Source organism: Urocitellus parryii, chromosome X (assembly GCF_045843805.1).
Source record: "Urocitellus parryii isolate mUroPar1 chromosome X, mUroPar1.hap1, whole genome shotgun sequence".
Taxonomy (NCBI): Eukaryota; Metazoa; Chordata; class Mammalia; order Rodentia; family Sciuridae; genus Urocitellus; species Urocitellus parryii.
Window position 1 is genome coordinate 10,408,934 of NC_135547.1, and position 21,484 is coordinate 10,430,417.

Genomic DNA, 21,484 nt, shown 5'->3' on the forward strand with positions numbered 1-21,484 from the left:
TACACACAGCAGGGATTGAACTCAGGAGCATTCAACCACTGAGCCACATCCCCGCCCTATTTTTGTATTTTATTTAGAGACAGGGTCTCACTGACTTGCTTGCTTAGAGCCTCATTAAATTGCTGAGGCTGGCTTTGAACTCACAATCTTGCTGCCTCTGCCTCTGGAGACACTGGGATTACAGGCATGCACCACCAGGCTGAATTTTTAGAAATTTTATACCATGTATATTTAGGTCAGAGTTCTGTTTTGATGTGTGTGTGTGTGTGTGTGTGTGTGTGTGTGTGTGAGAGAGAGAGAGAGAGAGAGAGAGAGAGAGAGAGAGAGAGAGAGAGAGAGAGAATGTGTGAGATCTGTGTCTAAAGAGAGAACATATTTCTCTTATTTGTAAACTTAGAGGGAAATTGTATATTTTCTCTCTTTTGTTTTTTGATGCGGATGGTATTGGGGACTGAACTCAGAGGCACTCAGCCACTGAGCCATATCCTCAGCCCTATTTTTGTATTTTGTTTAGAGACTGGGTCTCACTGAGTTGCTTAATGCCTCAGTTTTGCTGAGGCTGGCTTTGAACTCTTTTTTTTTTTTTTTAAAGAGAGAGGAGAGAGAGTGAGAGAGAGAGAGAGAATTTTTAATATTTTTTAGTTCTTGGCGGACACAACATCCTTGTTGGTATGTGGTGCTGAGGATCGAACCGGGGCCGCACGCATGCCAGGCGAGCGCGCTACCGCTTGAGCCACATCCCCAGCCCCTCTTCCTCACTTTTTAATGAAAGTTTCATTAGATACCATAATTTTAGATCACTAAGTTCTTTTCTTTCAACCAATTAAATATTTCACTCCACTGTTTCTCTCCTTTTATTTTATTTATTTTTTGTGGTGCTGGGGATTGAACCCAGGGCCTTTTGCATGCAAGGCAAGGATTCTACCAACTAAGCTATATCTCCAGCCCACTCTCTTTTTGATCACATACTTTTGAAGAAAATTCCAATGTAATTCTTATTTTTGTTTATTTACAAGTAAAGTTCCACCTCACCCCAGCTTCTCTCAACATTTCCTTTTTATCTTTGGTTTTCTCCAGTTTAACTCTGATATTCTTGGGTACAGGCTTTTGGAATCTGTGATTTTGTATCTATCAGTAATTTTGGAAAAATCTAAGCCTTTATTATTTCAAATATTTCTTCTGTTATTATCTCTCTTGATTTTTATTTTGATATTTTAATTACACACATGTTGAATCTTTGAAATTGTCTCAGATTTCTTGAATATTCTGTTCTGTTTTTTTTACATTCTATTTTATTTATTTATTTATTTATTTTTGCTTTTCAGTTGGGAGATTTCTACTGACATGTCTTCAGTTGTAGTGAAGGTTTGCTCAGCTGAATTTGTTCTACCAATGAGTACATCAAATGTATTCTTCATTTCTACTATGTATTTTAATTTCTGGCATTCACTTTTGAGTCTTTCTTAGAATTTAAGCACTATGTTTATAATGACTTTTTTCCTGCATAATGTTTACTTTTTCTATTATAGCCCTTAGCATATTAATCATAGTTATTTTAAATTCCTGTTGTGATAATTTAAAAATCCCTGCTATAATTACTCTGGTTCAGATACTTGCTTTATCTCCTCAGACTTTCTTTTTGTTTTTGCATTTCAAGATGGCTGGTAATTTTTTGCTAAAATACAAACATGATATATCAAGTAGTAGTAATTGAGGTAAATAGATCTTCAGTGTTTGGTTTTCTATTCATTAAGCTAGCAGTTAAACTGTATTTCATATTCATTGTAGGTGTATGTATGAAGACTTCAATTTTTTATGGTGTCCTTTTTATTGTCTTTTTTGTTCTCTTTAGATATCCTTAAAAACTAGTTTTTAAACACATTATTTTTTTAGATCTCTCTGGTGTAATCCATTGTTATTATACTGGATCCCTGTTGATGTGGTGGTAAGGTGCTGTAGAGAGAATTGGTCTATAATCTTATGATTAAATCCAAGAAATCTGATAGTAGGCCTGAGTTCTTGACCTATAATCTTGAGAAGAGTTTATTATGTTTTCCTTTCCTTGTGTAAGATATGAAAACTAGAGGCTGTGCCAATTATCTAATTGACATTCTCCTATATCAAAAAGTCTCTGGTAAAGTACCCTTGAGAGTAAGCTTTTATGACTAAGAATAGAATACTATGTTTAGATTTCAGAGTGGTTAGCCTCTCCTAGAAGCCTAAGAGGATTTTTTTTCTAATTTTCATCATGAGAACCTGGTAGGGCTTCTGGAGATGAAGCTCAGAAAAATATAGTCTCTTCAGGCACTGGATACCCATGACTTCTTAACTTTCATTTTAGTCATTATGCAACCATTAACAATGTTCAAATTACCATTTACAATTTCCTGTCACATTGTTGCTTGTGGGAATCTACTTCTTGGTAAGCCATGATTCTTTGTATTCATCTTCTCACCAGATTTCATGGTGACAATTTTTCCTGTGAGCTTAATTCTCTGAAGGATCTAAGAAGTATTGTTTATTTTCAGTTTGTTGAAGTTTTTCATGTTGTGAGGAAGGGAGTGGAGCCTTCAAAGTGCTTTACATGTGCAAGTTGAAACTGAGAGTCCCTAACTTCTCTTCAAACTCTTGGCAGCTTATTTTCCAAAATAAAGGATTTTAAAAATGTCAGTGGAGTCTAATTTATCATTTCTTTATGTTATGGATGGTGCATTAGATGTCAAACTTCAAAACTTTTGTCTATCTCTACATCCTCAGATTTTCTTCTATTTTTCTGAAGTTTAATAGTTTTACTTTTTACATGTTATGATGAGTTCATTTCGTATGAGTTGTGATATTTAGATTGAAGTGTAATTTTTGCCTACATGTGTCCACTTGGAAAAAAATTTTCCTGATTGATGCTATTCAGCCATAAAAATGAATGAAATTCTTTCAGTTTTTTGCTTTCAGGTCTATTTCATTTATATGTGTACCTATTTTTTAATCAATATAATACTCTCTTGATTATTATAGTATTGTCTTTAGATTTGATACATTGATTTATTTCACTTTTTTTTCATTTTTTCCAGAATTGTTCAAGTTATTCTAGTTTCTTTGTGTTATGGTTAGGCTCTGAGGTATCCCCTAAATGCTCATTTGTGAGACAATGCAAGAAGGATTAGAGGTGAAATGATTGGGTTATGAGAGCCTTCACCCAATCAGTGCATTAATCCACTGATAGAGATTGACTGAATGGTAACTGTAGGCAGGTAGGTTGTGGATGGAGGAGGTGCGTCATTGGGTTATATATCTAGTAAGCTGAGCTTAATCTCTCTTTGCTTCCGGATGTGATGTCCTGAGTTGCTTCCCTCTACCACACTTTTCCATCATAATGTCCATCCTCACCTGAGCCCAAGGGAATGGAGTCAGCCATGTATGAACTGAGACCTCTGAAACTGTGAGCCCCCAAGTAAACTTTTCTACCTCTAATTGTTCTTGTTAGATCTTTTGGTCAAAGCAGAGAAAAAGATGACTGAAACACTTTGATTTCCATCTGAACTTTTAAATGGTCTAGTTTAAAGCAACAAAAACATTGCTGAGGTTCAATAGGAATTGCATTAAAACTTTATCAAAATTTTGAATATCAACAGTTTTATTAGAGTCTTCCAAACTATAAACATGGTGTCTCTTTCTATTTATTTGGATCATTGATTTCTTTCATCAGTGTTGATGTTGCTTTTTTTCCTGATAAGATTTGCATTGCCTCTGTCAGTCACTATGGACTACTCTAAAATTGGCACCACTCTAAACCCCTTGTAATTTCCCCAATTTAATCAGGGAGCCTCAGGTGCAATTATCCTTTCTAACTTCCCTTGTTGTATATCCAGGACATTTTCTGTTTGTGCATTGCTCTATAATTAAATTTCAGCTCATCTATTTTTTTTCCTTTTACTTTTTTTCTAGCTCTTTGGAGATTTTCTTCACTTCCCATGAGCCTATTAAACAAAACCTGAATTATATGTATGTCCTTTATTGTTGGGAATTGTCTGCCGCAAAAAGTCAATTAACCTGATGGAATTTTTGTGAAAACAATATATATTAAATGATATTTTAAAATTTATTTATTTATTTATTCTAATTACATATATATATATATGACAGCATATTAAGTGATATTTAATTTTACCTTAAATATTTGTCTTACCACATTATAAGTACTGATATGGGGAACCTGTGTTCTGGGCCATGCTGACTCCTAGCACCACAAATCTATTTTGCCTTGCTGAGTACCAAGTCTATCCTCCCTAGACATCAAAGCCTTAACTCTTTTTCTTTCTTAAGTTTGGATACACCCATTTCATGTTCCTATCCTTAATGTTACCTGATAGATTTCTTAAATTGAAACTTTATAGAAACCACAAAGTTATTTCTAGAATATTATTTTGAAATGAGAATTGTATACATTATATAATTTAACTTTTCCTTTGTATTGTCTGCTAATGTTCTTGTGGGTTACATGATATTCTGTGTCCCATGCTGGTAGGCAGAATCTTGAACCATCATGAATCAGAGCTGATATTACAGAAAATTCTTAGTCTCTTTGTATAATTACTCAGCTCTATTTCTATAGCTTTCATTTTTTAAACATTGTATATAAAATGTTATATCTCACAAGAGTATGTACTGTTCACCAATTCATGTTTCTGGTTTAGGTTCAAAGTAACTAAGCCTAAATTAACTAAGCAGTACTTAGAACACAGATTCATTCATTATTGTGACTTTTAGCCTCTCTGGCTATCTCATATCTTTTCTAGTCTGTGTTAACTATTCACTCAGGCTGGCTATGGGTTTATTGTTGAAACTTTTTCCAATATTAGCTTCTGGGTTTGAGCACTTACTTGTAACAGAAATAAAACTGTGATTTTTTTCTTTAATTTGTACTTTCTTGGCCAGTACATGTTGAGGCATACATCTATCCCCTTGACTAATTCCTGTGTTAGGGATATGGCAAAGTGCCCATTCGTTAGCCAGTCATTGATATTATGGAGATGAGATCAAGGAGTTCCCATTTGGGTCACCTATAAGATTGGACAAGGAAGAAGAAATTGTTTCTCCAACAAAAGCATAGCTCCTGGGGAAATTGTCGTGACCTGGGCAGTCATCCAAATTTGTGTCTAGTGTAGGCCTATGATTCAGAGAATAAAAATATCCCTGAATACTTTGATGCCAAAAATGAAACTTAGATTATTTGTTTTCTCCTTAAAAATATATAATGCATTCCCCAGCCCCCAAATTCTCTCTGAACAGTGAAGAATTTAAAGTACATAAAGTTAAGTTTTATAGTTCATCCTGGAGTGTTTGATTATTAAATGATCTACTCTTGGGAGTGGATAGTACTCTGTATTCATGAATTTCCCCATACAATAGATAATAAAGAGATATAACTCAATGGGCATGTGAGGTTTCCAGCAACTGTAGTCTTTGTAATCAGGTTAGAGTGAATGAGTTAAAATACTCAGCTTCCAGTTTCTCCCTGGAAAAAGTTTGCCTGTACACTCTTCCAGCTGTTGTCTCAGGCTTGAGCTTCTGGCTCAGATACACCTTGGAGCTAAGGGACAGATAAACAATAGATCACTGCAAGATGAAATGTAATATGGCTACTTCCCGTGTTTTCTCCTCCTGCTCACTCCAAAAATAAATCCAGAACTGCAGAGTCTACTGAAAGGAATGCATGCACTCCTCAAGGGCTCCAGCATTTGCAAGTCCCACCCAAAAGCCTGATACTGAAATCATCTATCTCTGGGAGTTGACACAGCTCTACATTTCTGAGTCTCCTTAGACCACAGAAACAAAAAAAAATATATGTTTATTTAAAGTGGGTACATTTCAGGTAGCTATCCCCCAGTCTCAAATGTGGAGTCTGAAGAAGAATACAGGTTCCAATACTCTCACTGGCTTGTTGTAGAGAGAGTGGAAGATTAACTCCAGGTATTTATGGAACTTTTCACTCAACATTAGAATACACATTCTTTTAAAGCACACCCAAAATATTGTCCAAGATAGATCACATGTTTTGTCCCAAAAAATGTGTCTTAATAAAGTTAAGATGATTGAAATCACATTCAAGGATCTTTTTTGACCACAATGCAAAGAAATTAGAAATCAATAAAAGAAAAATTATGGGTAAAATCACAAATATGGGGAAACCAAACAACATACTATAGAGCAATCATTGGGAAATAACAGGAGATAAAAAAAAAGAATTTTAAAATTATTTTGTTATGATGAAAAACTTTAACAAAACATACCAAAACTTATGGAATGTAGCAAAAGCAGTAGTGAAAGGGCAGTTTGTGGTGATAAACCCCTAAATTAGAAGAACTAGCCAGTGTTGTGGCATGTGTCTCTATTCTCAACTGCCTGGGAAGCTAAGGTAAGAGGAACACTTGAGCCTGAGAATTTGAAGCCACCCTGGGCAGCATAGGGATATGGGGGAAATGTACAATTGTACAGTGTTGGTGGGATTGCAAATTCATACAAACACTATGGAAAACAGTATGGAAATTCCTCAAAAGACTAGGAATGGAACCACCATATGACCCAGCTACACCACTCCTTGATATTTATCCATAGGAACTAAAGTCAGCATACTGTTGTGATACAGTCACATTAAGATTTATAGCAGCACAATTCACAATAGCTAAGTTATAAAACAACAGATGTTCATCAACAGGTGTCCATCAATGGATGGATATCCATGAGTGGATAAAGAAAAATGTAGTACATATATACAATGGAGTTCCACTTAGCCATAAAAAAAATGAAATCATGGCAGTTGCTGGTTAATAAATGGAAACAGAGAACATCATACTGAGTGAAATAAACCAAACTCAAGAAAGTCAAGGGTCAAATGTTTCCTCTCATATGTGGAAGCCAGATTAAAATGAGGAAAAAAGATTGGAGGGTGTGGATCCTTCAAAAATAGAGGAGAGATCAATGAGGGAAAGATAAGTGATTTAGGGGAGGGAGAAGAGATGGAAAGGGGAATGAAATGCGGAATGAAATTGACCAAATGTGCTATGTGCATATATGAATATACTGCAGTGAATCCACCTCTATAAATACCTATAAAACCCTAATTAAAAGTAAATAGATAAATAAATAGAAGGAAGACCAGTAGAGTAGAGGAAGGAGAAAAGCCTGAGGGAGGAAAGGAGGGAAAGAGGAAGCACTGGAAACTGAAGTTGAGTGAATTATATTTCATGCATGTATGATTATGTCAAAATGAATCCCACAATTATGCATAACTATAGTATACTAATAAAACATGAATACCAATAAATAATATATTTCAAAATGACTAGAAGAGTTTGAATATCCTAACACCTAAAAGCAATGTTTGAAATGATGGAAATAATTATGACCTAGATTTAATTATTATACATTGTATACATTTATCAAATTAGCATAATGTTCTCTGTAAAGATGTAAAAAATTATGCTTCAATAAAAATTTAAAAGAAGGAAGATCTCAAATAAAAAAAAAAAACTCCCATCAAATAAAAGCCCAGGAACAGATGTCTTCAGGGCTGAATTCTAGCAAACATTGAAACAAGAACTAATACAAACTCTTTAAACTCTTCCAACACACACACATACACACACACACACACACACACGCATGAATATTTGACTCACTTTCTGAGGCTAGAATTACTCTGATATCAAAGTCAAAAACAACAGCAGAAAAGAAAAAAACAACTGTATACCAATATCTATGATGAACATAGACACAAATATTGTGAGTAACATACTTGCTAACCAAATTCATTAACAGACCAAGTGGTATTTATCCCTGGGATGCCAGGTTGACTTAAGATATGTAAATCAATTAATGTGATACACCACATTAACAGAATGAAAGATAAAATTCACATAACCATCTCAACAGATGCAGAAAGAGTATTTGAAAAAAAATGTAACACCCTTTTATGTTAAAAATCTGAACAAAATAGATGCAGGAGAAATTTTGCTCAACATGGTAAAAGGTATTTATGAAAATTCTTTAGCTGGGATGGGTATATCTTTAAAAGAAATCAAGAAAAATATACATTTATGTTAGCATTAAAATAATAAAATACTTAGGAATAAATTTAGACAAGGAGGTGAAGGATCTGTAAATTGAAAACCATAAAACATTGAAGAAGAAACAAATAAATGGAAATGTATCTGATGTACATAGATTGAAAGTATTAATATTGTTAAGATAATTGTCGTGAGCTGCCACATAGGAGCTGAGCGCCCCCTAGCTTTGAGTAATGGAAATGTAGAGGCTGACTTCCTGGACCAGGAGATCCCCAACTATGCTCAGCAGAGGAGCAAAGCTTTGGGAGTGGGTGTTACCCAGTAGGAGTGGGCTGCCTTCTTGTTCCTTTGTATCACTACCCCAAACCTTTTTTGGATAGAATTTTCCATGGTACCTTCCCTTGTGTGTCCCCTATATAAGAATAAAGAATTCAAGTGGCTCTCTCTCTCTTTACAAGGACCCTTAAGGTAGCAGAGTCATTCCTGGATTTTGAAAAGGTACTTCTGTGTGCTTGCATGTTTTCTTTGCTATTTTCTTGAGTTATTGAAGTAGTCAGATTTTGTGAATCCAGCATAGGTTGCAGCTAGGATAGATGGCAAAAGGTATCCATAGCACCCAAGGTAATATAAAGATTCAATGCAAACTTTACCAAAATTAACCAAGGAATTGTCTACAGAAACAGAAAAAGAAATTCTACGATTCATATGAAACCTCAAAAAAAAAAAATCCCAAATAATCACAACAATCTCCAGAAATAAGAACAAAGTTGGAGGCATATCACTTTCTAATTTCAAATTATATACAAAGTTATTAGTCTAGAAAGTATGGTACCAACATAAAAATAGAAACAGATCAATATAATAGTAAGAATGCAGAAATAAAACCAAGCATATACAATCAACTGATTTTTAACAAGGCCTCCAAAAAAATACAATGGAAAAAGGATAATCTGTTTAATAAATTTTGTGGGTAAAATGCTCTTGCACAAGGATGAATCTGGGACCTTATGCTATAGCCTACATAAAAATAAACTTAAAATACAATAAAAATCTAAACATAAAATCTAAAAGCTTAAAATAAAAATCTCCTAGAAAGGGAAATGAAGAAAAACTGCTATTTTTTTCTTTTTTGGTGTTGAGAATTGAACCCAGAGGCACTCTACCATTGAGCTACATCCCCAGCCCTTTTTATTTTTTTATTGTGAAACACGATATACTTATTACTAAGTTGCTGAGGCTGGCCTCAAACTTGAGATCCTCCTACCTCAGTCTCCAAAGTAGGTAGAATTATAGGCAAGCACCACTGGGGAAAAGATTCTTTATATTGGCCTTGGCAATGGATTTTATTTTTGTTTCTTTATTTGCTTTGTTTTTGTTTTTGGATATCATACCAAAAGCAGAGGCAACAAAAACAAAAATAAAAAAGTGAGACTACAGCAAATCAAAAAGCTTCTATACAGGAAAGGAAAAGTAAACAATGTAAAAGGCATAGATTGGAGAAAAATGTTGGCAAAACATAAATTTGAAAAGGGGGTTCAAAGACTCAAAATCAAAAAAAAAGTAACCAAATAACTCAATTTAAAATGGGCAAAGCCAGGCACAGTGGCACACACCTGTAATCCTAGTAGCTCAGGAGGCTGAAGCAGGAGGATCACAAGTTCAAAGCCAACCTCAACAACTTATCAAGACCCTAAGCAACTTATCAAGACCTTGTTTCTAAATAAAAGATAAAAGGGTCTGGGGATGTGGCTCAGTGGTTAAACACCCCTAGATTTAATCTTCAGTATCAAGAAAAAAATGGGCAAAAGGTTTCTATAGATACATTTCCTAATGAAGTATAAAACAACCCAATAGGTATATAAAAAGATTCTCAACATCAAGACCAAAATAAAGTATCATACCCTATCTTTTTAAATGGGTATTATAAAATATGAAAGAATAAGAGTAGGACAAAATATGGAGATAAGTCAATTCTTATACACTGCTGGAAATTTAAACTGGTACAGTCATTATAGAAAATGACAGGGAGGGTCCCCAAAAATCTAAAAATAGAACTATAGAACTACCATAGGAAACAGCAATAAGTCTCTATACTATGTACTGAGTATATGTCCAAAGGAAAGAAAATCAAAGATATCCAACTCCCTTGTTAATTGTAGCATTATTCACAAAAGATGAGAAAGATATTGAAACATTCTAATTGCCACTTGATGGATGAACGGGTAAAGATTATACACACATATGCACACACATATGCATATATAATATATATGCATTTATACTGAATATTATTCAGCTTTAGTTAAAAGAGGAAACACTACCATTTGCAACAACATGGATAAACCTAGAGGGCATTATGCTAAGCAATGTAATGCTTAGCACATTGACATTATATATAATATTATATTATATTATATTATATATTACACGTATAAATTTATATATTTATTATAATATATTATATATTTATATATTATAAAACATATTTAATTATGTTATAATATGTATTATGTATCTATAAATTTTGAAGATGACTAGACAGATCATGGGACTGTCAGGCAATTCTGCAGCTGTTAGATACTTGCTCTTAAGGGACATTCAAAATATATACTACTAAAAGTTCAGTTGGCCCATGGGTAGGGCAAAGAAAGGGAAGAAGAGTAGGCCCAGAAAAAGAGCAATTTCTAGGTATTAATGTATATGTGTGTGTGTGTGTGTGTGTGTGTGTGTGTGTGTGTGTGTAGGAAGCACTATCCCATTCCATGTCTAATGTGGAGGACTCATCTTGTATTCCTTTTCTTCCTCTTATCCTGTGTGAGAGATCCCTTGTCTTATATCCAGTAAGGATAAAAATTCTGTGGATACATTTCACAAAATCTTTTTTTTTCTGCAATGTCAGAAAATAAACATGGTATCTGCAAAATGTTGTATTAAAAATTGGTTTTGGGGCTGGGATTGTGGCTCAGTGGTAGAGCGCTCACCTAACACGTGGGAGACCCTGGGTTCAACCCTCAGCACCACATAAAAATAAATAAATAAAATAAAGTATTGTGTCCAGTTACAAACAAAAAATAAGTATTGAAAATATTTTTTGAAAATTGTTTTTAGGACCAACTCTTTGATCTTTCCCAGTATAGTGTTTAATTTTGTTTCTACTTAGCTAGGTTAAGGTACCCAGATATTTGGTCAAATGCCAGTGTAAATGTTGTTATGAAGGTCTGTCTTAGATGAGAATAACATTTCAATCATTGAACTTTAGGTATATTGGCTTATATAATGAGAATAGGACTTATCCAATCAATTGAAGGACTTCAGATAAATAGATTTGGATCCCCTGAGGAAGAAAGAACTTTGCCTCCAGAGTGCCTTCAGTCCTGACTTGCAACATCAACTCCTCCCTGTGTCTCTAGCTTGCCAGCTTTCCCTGTAGATTTCAGACTTAGAATTCCCAGCCCTACACTATGTAGGCCAATTCCTTAAAACCAAGCTCTCTTTCTGTCTCTTTCTCCATCTGTCTATATGTGTGTGTAATATATATATATATATATATATATATATATATATATATATATATAGAGAGAGAGAGAGAGAGAGAGAGAGAGAGAGAGTCCCTTACAGTGACATTTTCTAGAAAGAACTAATTGTGAATGTGTGTTATTATATATCTTGTGGTAGGTTAGCGTCTTCATTTCCCTCCATCTGTTTGCTCATTGATACTCATGTTCACATATAGGTGATCTGAAAAAGGGTCATCATAATCAGAAGCCATGACTACCTTATGAAAAAGGCAGATTCCCAAGTCTCAACTCTTACACATGACACATAAGCATTTTTAGAAAGGTAGCTCATGACTATGCATGCTTCTCAAGTTCTGCAGTGTTTTTAAGGCTCACTGGAATTTGGGTACCATGGTGGGGTGAACTGGTTTCACTCTTTGATCTCTTTCTATAAGGCTGTTCTACCATTGAGAAAGTGAGCTAGGTCAACTAATTATCCTTTAAGGTAGCTTCTAGCTTCAAAATATGATGCTTCTTAATCTTTATTTCCTCTACATGAATTTTGTTTGCTCATTTTGGTTTTGTTTTGTTTTGAAAGGTGGTACTGGTGATGGAAAGTATTTGTTTCAGTTACCAAATCTCCTTTTGTTCCTATTTGTGTTTTCGACTTTCTACTGAGTATGTATTATTTTTCTTTGACTTGACAAACAATATATCTATTTGTCCTGAATTAATTTCTCTTTAAGTATTTAGTTGAGTGCCTTGCTTTTTGTGCCTTCTACTTTCTCTACTTGTCATTTCTGGCAAAGTAAAATGATAGTGGCCATTAGAATCAGAGATGGGTTCAAATGCTTCACCACTCATTAGTCATGTGATCTTTGCTGAATCTTCTACATCTTATTTTTTTGTATCTGTACTTTTGTTGTCATTTTTATTATTGCATGCACGTTTTCTAGTGTGTATTGTACATTGTGATGACATGTACAAGTATGTAATGCTTGGGTTATGTTAGGTGATCCTGAGTTTTATTCACCTCTTTAAACTCCTTTTGTCCTTAATATTTTTTATAGGGACATGAGAAAGTTTTATCTTATTTGTAAAGGCATCAAAATTATCCTCTTGATGTAGAGCAAAGAGTCTTTAGTGAATTTTTCAAAGTTGGAAAAAATATTGTCTTTGCTGCTATACAAAGACAACTTAATGAAAGATTATAAAGTTGATAACAGCAGCATCTGTGACATGGAGAAAGGAAAGAACACATTAAAATAAAACCTAGTACCCAAGGAGTTCCTTGTAGAGTTGGGAGACATGAAGTATATTATACTATGAAGTATATTATTCTATGACAGGTGCTAAGAGGTAGGAACACACATAGTACAATGAGAAAAAGAGAAGCCTGACATAGAATGTAGAGTGAGGAGATAATTTCCAAAGAAGGTAACAGTTGAGCAGTGTCCTAAAGTATAAGGTCGAGTTTGGAATGTAAAAATTGACAATTAAGGATATTCCAAAGAGTATTAACAGTATGTGAAAGACTGAGATTATAAAAAAAAGCTTCATATCAGAAAGAAAATAAAAAATGAACTAAGCCAGTTTGTATTAGGCTATTGTTTTACTTGGTAACTATTTAGGGAAGGCTCCTGATTCAAGGAACTTTGTTTTCTAGAGAAGAGAAGAGGCTCATATACAAATAATATGACATAAATGGTGCATACTAAACAACAATTTAAGGATGATAGGATTGATGAGTCACTATAAATTAGTGTCAGGAAAAAGGACTAAGATTAAGAGTTTGTCAATTGGAAATTTTGAATGAATGCTGAAGCATGATTGAATTTAATAATTACAGATGTCATAACACACTTGTGATTTGCCATGTATGTTTCCCTTTGTAATTTTATATACAAATTTCGTTGGTGGAAATTCCCAACCCCCAACCTCTACCCTTTTAACCAGGGTTTGTAAATATGTGGAAAACATTGAACTCCAAATATTAATGTTTTTTTTCTGCATGAGACTGGAAAATACCTTTCAGACTTTGGTAAAGTGTACCTGTCTTATTATGAACAGATATAAAATAAAGGTAGGAGTGCTTGTCAACAATTGTGTGGGTGATCATTTCTATTAGACCTCTCTTTCTTATGCCACTTTTCCCCTCAAACCCACACAAAAAGTAAACTCTTGCCTTCTTTATATAGAAACATTTGGGACATTTGGATCATAGACCTTCCACCATAATAGATAAAACTAGATTGTTTCACCAAATCTAATTGAAAAGAAAACTGGATGTTGGTGCCTTGCTCATGATGAATGAATGTGACATTCTGTAGCCTATTACTAAGTTATAATTCAGAAACTTGATGTTACTACTTGTCTCTATCTAGAGCCTTAGACAAATCTTTTTCTCTTTCCAAAGTTTGATCTAACTAGTTGTCCTTTTACAAAACAACTGATTAATAAATTTGAAGATGTACCATAATACAAACAACACTCCCAAAGTATCACTGAACAGTGTGATGAAGAGAATTTTTTTGAGTAGGAAATACCTACATGGAGGCTATGTGTTCTGAAAAATGAATCAAACTTCTTTCCTGTTGTATGAGACTAAGAACAGCATGCCTTCTCAGAATGACATGAGATATAAACTTATATTTCTATATGACTAGAATCAAATTATTGCTTCTGTTTGAAATGGGTTTCTATCTCCATCCCCCTCACATTCAGTTACAAAAGGTTTAAACATGGCTTTGTGCCAAGCTGTGTTTTGTTTTGTTTGGTGTTTTTATAAGTTTAAACCAGCAGCTGTGCATGTTTGTGCAATTTGAAAGTCAGGATTTATATATGTAATTTTTCAACTGAGGGGAAAAAAGTTAAAAATATCTTTAATGAATCACATGGAAAGCCACTGAAAGAAATATAACACCAAGGAAGGTCTCCTTTTTTTTCCTTCTCAGCCTACATATTTATAAGATTTATAATGGAATTAATATAGATCTCTCTTGGAATAAGGCTTACCTTCCTACAAACTGGCTTAGTTAATTTTTAATGGAGTAATTCAGAAAAGCAATTTTGTTTTAGAAGTTTTATGTGTTGTCAAGAGGCATTTTTGACTGAATTCTTTAAAAACAACCTTCAACACCCTTCTTCTTGAGACACTTGTACCCTTATCTTATTCAAATCCCTCCAATTATAAAGTTGGATTCAGAATGCAGCTGACTTTTCCAGGATGAAAAATATGTAAAAAGCAAAATTTCTAGCCCAGCAGAACCCCATTAGTAGCATTCATAATCTGCAAGATCACCACTAGGGTATTTTTAAAATTTACCTCTTATTGATGTTGGTAAATTAATAAATTTGACAAAACACTTGTTTCATATAAGAAGTGCTACTAAATGGCATCCTCTCCCTGCAAATTTTCCTATGTTGAGATGGCACTTTTTTTTCCTATGTTGAGTGCACTTTTTCTTCTAAGTCTTCATATATTTCCCCTTTATCCATGTACCACTCACATCTTAGCTATCCAATAACAACCTTCCGCTCATATAAGGTCTGCAATCCCACTTTTTCTCCCTACTTTCAGGGAGCTTGCACTGAAGCATGAGACATCACCTGGAATACACACCAAATTTTGCACACACTTAATTCTTTATTACTTGAAAAAGGACTCAGGGAGAGTTTGACTTAGTCCTATGTAGACATTTAGCTCAACAGGATGCACTCGATAAAGCTGTTCATATCCTGAAGTCTTACTGTATTAATTCAAGGCTCTCAGCATCCCAAATTTGAGACACAGCAGTAGCTTTGAAGATTTCTCACCTTCATCCTTCTAAAAATAATTTTCTGTTAGTCACAGAAGGGAGGTGCTTTTCTCCTAATTTGATATCTACCCTGGAAATCTGGCAGAGGGCCATAGATTGTACCCACTACACATTAGCTTTGTCCAGACATTAGTTCCACAAAATGGTTTGAGCTTCAGTCCTCCAGATGAAAGCTTTAGTGAAAATGAATAGAAGCTGATAACCTCCTGTCATTAACTTTTTAGTGAATTTGATTATTTTGATGCATTCATTATAAAGAAAAGCAAGAGAGTCTTTGCCTTCATCCACCTATCTTCAAACAGTCAAAATGTGATTGTCTTCTGCCTTTTACATGCTTCAATGAATAGAGCACAAGCAAGTATACCCTTTGTCCATTTATTTTTTAATGCATTTATTTATTTATTTATTCTAATTAGGTATATATGACAGCAGAATGCATTTTGATTCAGTGTATACACTTGTAGCACAAATTTTCATTTCTCTGGTTGTACATGATGTAAGTCATACCATATGTGCAGTCCTACATGTATCTAGGGTAATGATGTCCATCTCATTCCACCATCTTTCTTGCCCTCTTCTGTGTCCATTTCTGTACCTGAATACAAAGAACTCTCCTCAGCCTACACAGGGAAGAAGAGGTGGCCAGTGACTCAACAGTTGGGCAATTGTCCACTACTACTACCATTACCCGTAGTGGTAACGGATAATATTTATTGGATACTTTCTGTATGCTTGGCATTGTACTCAATGCTTATGAATATCTTCTCATTAAATCTTTATAATCGACCTATTGAATATAAGTGATAATATCATTGTATATTTTTTCAAATGATATTTTTAAAATAGAATTAAAAAATCAGAGGTTGCCTAATTGTAAAATTTGTGATTTAATCATGGTAGCCTTTTTCCATAGAGAAAAACATGGCATAAAATCAAGTATATAGTAGAATATATATTCTATATATTCTATATTCTATAAAGTAGAATCAAAGAAGACAAAGACCACAACCAAAAGTATTTATCAATTCTAGTACCAATAATGCCACATTTCTTCATGAACTGGTAAACTCCAATTTTACTTCTATAATTTCTTACATATAATTTCTTCATTAGAATTAAAATTACTCTTAAAGACGGAAGAGTGAAAATCTGTAGACACATATAGGATCAAGATCAGGCACCAGACTGAAATATGTGAGGTCCATTTACACAGACACAATGAAACATCTCCCAGGGAATAACTTGGAGATTCACAAGATGTTATTTCCTCTGGTTTTCAACAATCAGTTTTGGTCTACCCTTTAAGTATTGAGATACTGACATGTTCAGAAAGAGGGCACAGTTATTTCTTCTTCTAAGATCCATACAGTTATCCTGATGTCTCCATTTAGTTACAAAACATGTATTTATTTGATGTACAAATTTTAATACAAAGCTAGTTGTATTTTATTCCTAAAGGGCTTACATTCAAACTATTGCCAGGTTAATCTTCATGGAGAAAAACCTAAAAATGTAAAATTAATTTATAATACTGGGATAATCTTTAGCTTTCTTTCACGGCACAGCTGGAATCACAAATAATGTTTTCATTTCAGCATTTATTCAAAACCATGTTTTTATAATAAATTTATGTCCTCTGTAATGACTTTTATTGGGCATTACATGAAAATTTGCATTTATCTAGTGATAGTAATCAGAGAATTTTTGAATCTGGGTTATAGTTCAGGAGAACAGGGTTCCAATACCAGTGGTGTTCTTTTGGACAAGTTACACTCTACACATCTAGAAATTATTTCCTATGAAATAAAGGCAATTTATTGGATGATATTAATGGCTTCATCCAGGTCAAAAATTCTATGATTATAAATTTCCAAATTTTCAGACATTTGAATTTGATATATGCTGCCTCTCATACAAGCAAAAAATAAAATTCATCAACACTCTCAAGTACTCATATATAAATAATGTATGAGTTTACTTGAAACAATATACTCATAGTTCATGCATTTATTTTCATTATGCCTTCTTATGGGTCATGGATACTGGCATTTAAAATATTTTTTGGTACCAGGAATTGAACCCAGGGCTCCTTAACCAATGAGCCACATCCCCAGCCTTTTTAAATATTTTATTTAGAGGCAGGGTCTCACCAAGTTGCTTTGGGCCTTGCTAAGTTGCTGGGGCTGGCTTTGAACTTGTGATCCTCCTGCCTCAGTTTCCCAAGCTGCTACTGGGATTATAAGCATGCATAATTGCACTCGGCAAGAATTTATATATAATTTTTGTTAGTTATATATTTATCAGATTTTTCCTCAATTTTCAGGACTCTTTTTTAAAATATTTGTATATTTTTAGTTGTAGTTGGACACAATACCTTTATTTTACTTATTTTTATATGGTGCTGAGGATGAACTCAGGGCCTCGCATATGCTATGCGAGCGCCCTACCACTGAGCCACAATCTCAGCCCCTCAAGACTCTTTTTTGTATTTTTAATTTTTTTGTAGTTGTAGATGGACAGAATGCCTTTATTTTATTTGTTAATTTTTATGTGGTAGTGAGGATTGAATCCAGTGCCTCATATGTACTAGGCAAGCGTTTTGCTAATGAACTACAGCCTCAGCCCTTCAGGACTCCTCAAATCAGCAATCCAGCTAATCAAACCTGGGGACTGCATCCTGTGGCCATTTTCTCATTCATTAATTCATGTATTCATTCATTCATTCAGCCAATGTTTTCTTATTATCTATGACTCATCAGCCACTGATCAAGACACTAAAGACACAGGCTGACATCATGGAGCATAGATTCCAATGGTGGAGGCAAAAAATAAGTGACCAATAAATATTAAAAATCATGATGAATTCTGCTGGAAAGCAGGTTGTTGTAATATAGAGTAACAGTGACAGATGGGGAGGGAATGAGAAGAGAACTGTTTGAGAAAGAGTGGTAATTGAAAGCATCCTTAAGAACTGACATGTGGGCTGCACTCTGAGAAAGGAGAAGCCAGTTATGTGTGAAACAGTGGGAATGTTATTAGAGTGAGAGGAAAACGCATGTGAAGAGTTTTTGAAATAGGAAAGGATTTGCAAAGCATAGGTGTGATTAGAAAATAGCAACTAAAGGGGCAAGTAGCATAATATAAGTTTGGAGAAATAGGCAGTAGTTAACACTGACTGAGAGTTTCTTAGCACTTAATATAGATTATTTCCACTGATACTCAAGCAATCTAATGAATTCAGTATTACTATTCCTTACTTTACAGATAAAGAAAGGAATACAGGGGACTGGAGTCTTGGCTCAGTGGTAGAGCACTTGCCTGGCATGTGTGACACCCTGGGTTTGATCCTCAGCACCACATATAAATAAATAAAAGATCCACTGACAACTAAAAAATATTTAAAGAAAGGAATACAGAGAGTGTGAGTAACTTTCACAAGAACACACAGTTGGTAAAGATGACCTTGAGCCAGATGCAGGGCATGTGCCTATAATCCCAGAAGCTCTGGAGGCTGGTGCAGGAAGACTGCAAATTCAAAGTCAGCCTCAGCAACTTAGTGAAGCCATAAGCAATTTAGTGGGACCCTATCTCAAAAGAAAAAAATAAAAAGGGTTGGGGATGTTGCTCAGTGGTTAAGCACCCTGGGTTCATTCTCTAGTACCAAAAAAAAAAATGTATTGTCTCTTAAGACACTAATCCTTATAGTTTGACTTCAGAGGACAAGCTTTAAATAAAAACACACTGTGACCTCACAGGCAATGGTCAATGACATAGGCCATGGTATAGGATTTGAATTGGATTATAATTGTAAGAGATATCCATTAAATAGTTCTTGATGGCATAATATAAACTATTTTAAGATAGCATTTCTGGATGATAGTTGGAGGACATGGTAGGGATAGAGGCTAAAAAAGAATGGACTTGGGGAGAATGGTTTTTAGAAAGTATCTGGAAAGACCCAAGTGTAGTACACTTTTGCTTGCTTATGCAACAATCATTCTTCTTCCTCTGGAGAACAAGGCTTCACTTTTATGTATTTGGGTGAAAAGCTTATGGGTTTATTAGTTTAACTTACTATAATAGTACCCCTTTATTCACAAGGGACATGTTACAAGATTCCTAGTAGATGCCTGAAACCACAGAAAGTACCAAATTCTATGTATGTTATGTCTTTCCTATGATGAAGTTCAGTTTATAAATTAGGTATTATAAGAGACTGACAAAAATAATAATAAAATAAACAATTATAGCAATATAATATGATAAAATTGACAGCAATATTACTTTTGTGCTTTGGGGGGCATAATTAAGTAAAATAAATGTTTCTTAAAGCACTGTGATATTGTGAGAGCTGATCTGACAACTGATATGGGTACAAAGGGACAGGTAGGGTAAGAAAATACTGGACAAAGGCACAATTCATACCTCAGGGAGCATGGTGAGACAGCAAAAAATTCATCATTCTATTCAGAATCACAAACATCCTCAAAAGTCTGATTTTATTTCTGGAATTCCCCACCTCATAATTTCAGACCATAATTGACTATGAATAACTGAAACTGTGGAAAATGAAACTACAGAAAAGGGGAAGATTATGGTGATACTCTCCATTGCTTTGGTCTCAAGATCACTTCACATTCTTAAAAATTTTCAAAGACCCAATGGGCTTTTGTTTGTGAGTTTTATCTACCAATATTTACCATATTAGAAATTAAATGTGATAATTTTTTAAATATTTATAAGCTCATTTTAGAATAACAATAATAAACTCCATTGCATGCTTATATAAATATTTATGCAAATAATTGTATTTTCCAGGGAAAATACTTAATGATAGAACTTGTTTTGAATTATTTTCCATATAACTTTAATGCATAGCTCAATAGAATGCAGCTGAATTTTCATATCTGCTCCTTCTGTATTTGACATATTAGTTGATTGAACTATATGAAGAAATATATGGCCTCACCCCCCCAAAAATGTAGATGAAATGGGGAAGAGGGTTTTATTTATTTTTATAAGTATTTTTTCTTTTTGTGGTTCTTTTTAGTTATACATAACAATATGATTCATTTTGACATAATTATAAAGGCATGAAATATAATTTGTTCTATTCTGTTCCCAATACTTCCCCTTTCCCTCCCCTTTTCCTTCCCCTATCCCCCCTCCTCTATTCTACTGATCAGTTATTTACTTTTAGGTGGGTTTTGTTGTTGTTGTTGTTGTTGTTTTCTCTTTGTTTTTGTTTTAGTGTCTTGTGGATGTACATGATGGTAAGATTCATGTGGTATATTCATAGAGGTACACAGGAAAGTTAGATCAGTTTATTCTACTCTTCTGCCCTTATCTTTATCTGGGCCCTTTTCCCTCCCTCTAAATGTACTTCATCTAATCCATGGATCTTTTAGCCTCCACATCTCAGAGAAAACATTTGACCTTAACTTTCTGAGTCTGGCTTATTTCACTTAGCATAATAGTCTGCAGTTCCTTAAATTTACCAGTAAATGTCATAATTTCATTCTGGGGAAGAATATTTTAACAGCATTTTCAAATAACTGTATTATTTTCTTTAATACTACACCAAAATTTGATAAGGGGTAATTTCTAATGGATTAGTTGCAATATAGAATTTGAAATATCAATGAATTATTTATACACTTTATTACACTAAAATCCATGTTTTCACTTTGAATCAATCTTTTACACATGCACATGATTTTGACCATCATACACTGGGAAATATTGCTTCATAAAGTTTTGCAGATTTTCATTTTATTATATGATAACAAAAAGCATATTCATTTATATCAACATCAATTTCATCAATAAAGTTTTTGCATATTGGGAAGCTGTCAAGATCATGATGACAGATAAGGTTTTCCAGCATTCTAATTTTTGCTTGAAAAGTGGAGTCTTTTCATTGGAAAACTATCATTTGTTTTCCTGGAAATGACAAGCTCACTTTGCTCATTTACAGGGTAATATATGCTAAATTCCAGAGGCCATAGTTTGTCTGTCAGTGTTTGTTTCAAATGAAAACAGATTTTCATGAAAAAAAAAAAAACTAACTAGTTTAGTTCACAGAACTCAATTGTACAGTGCTTTT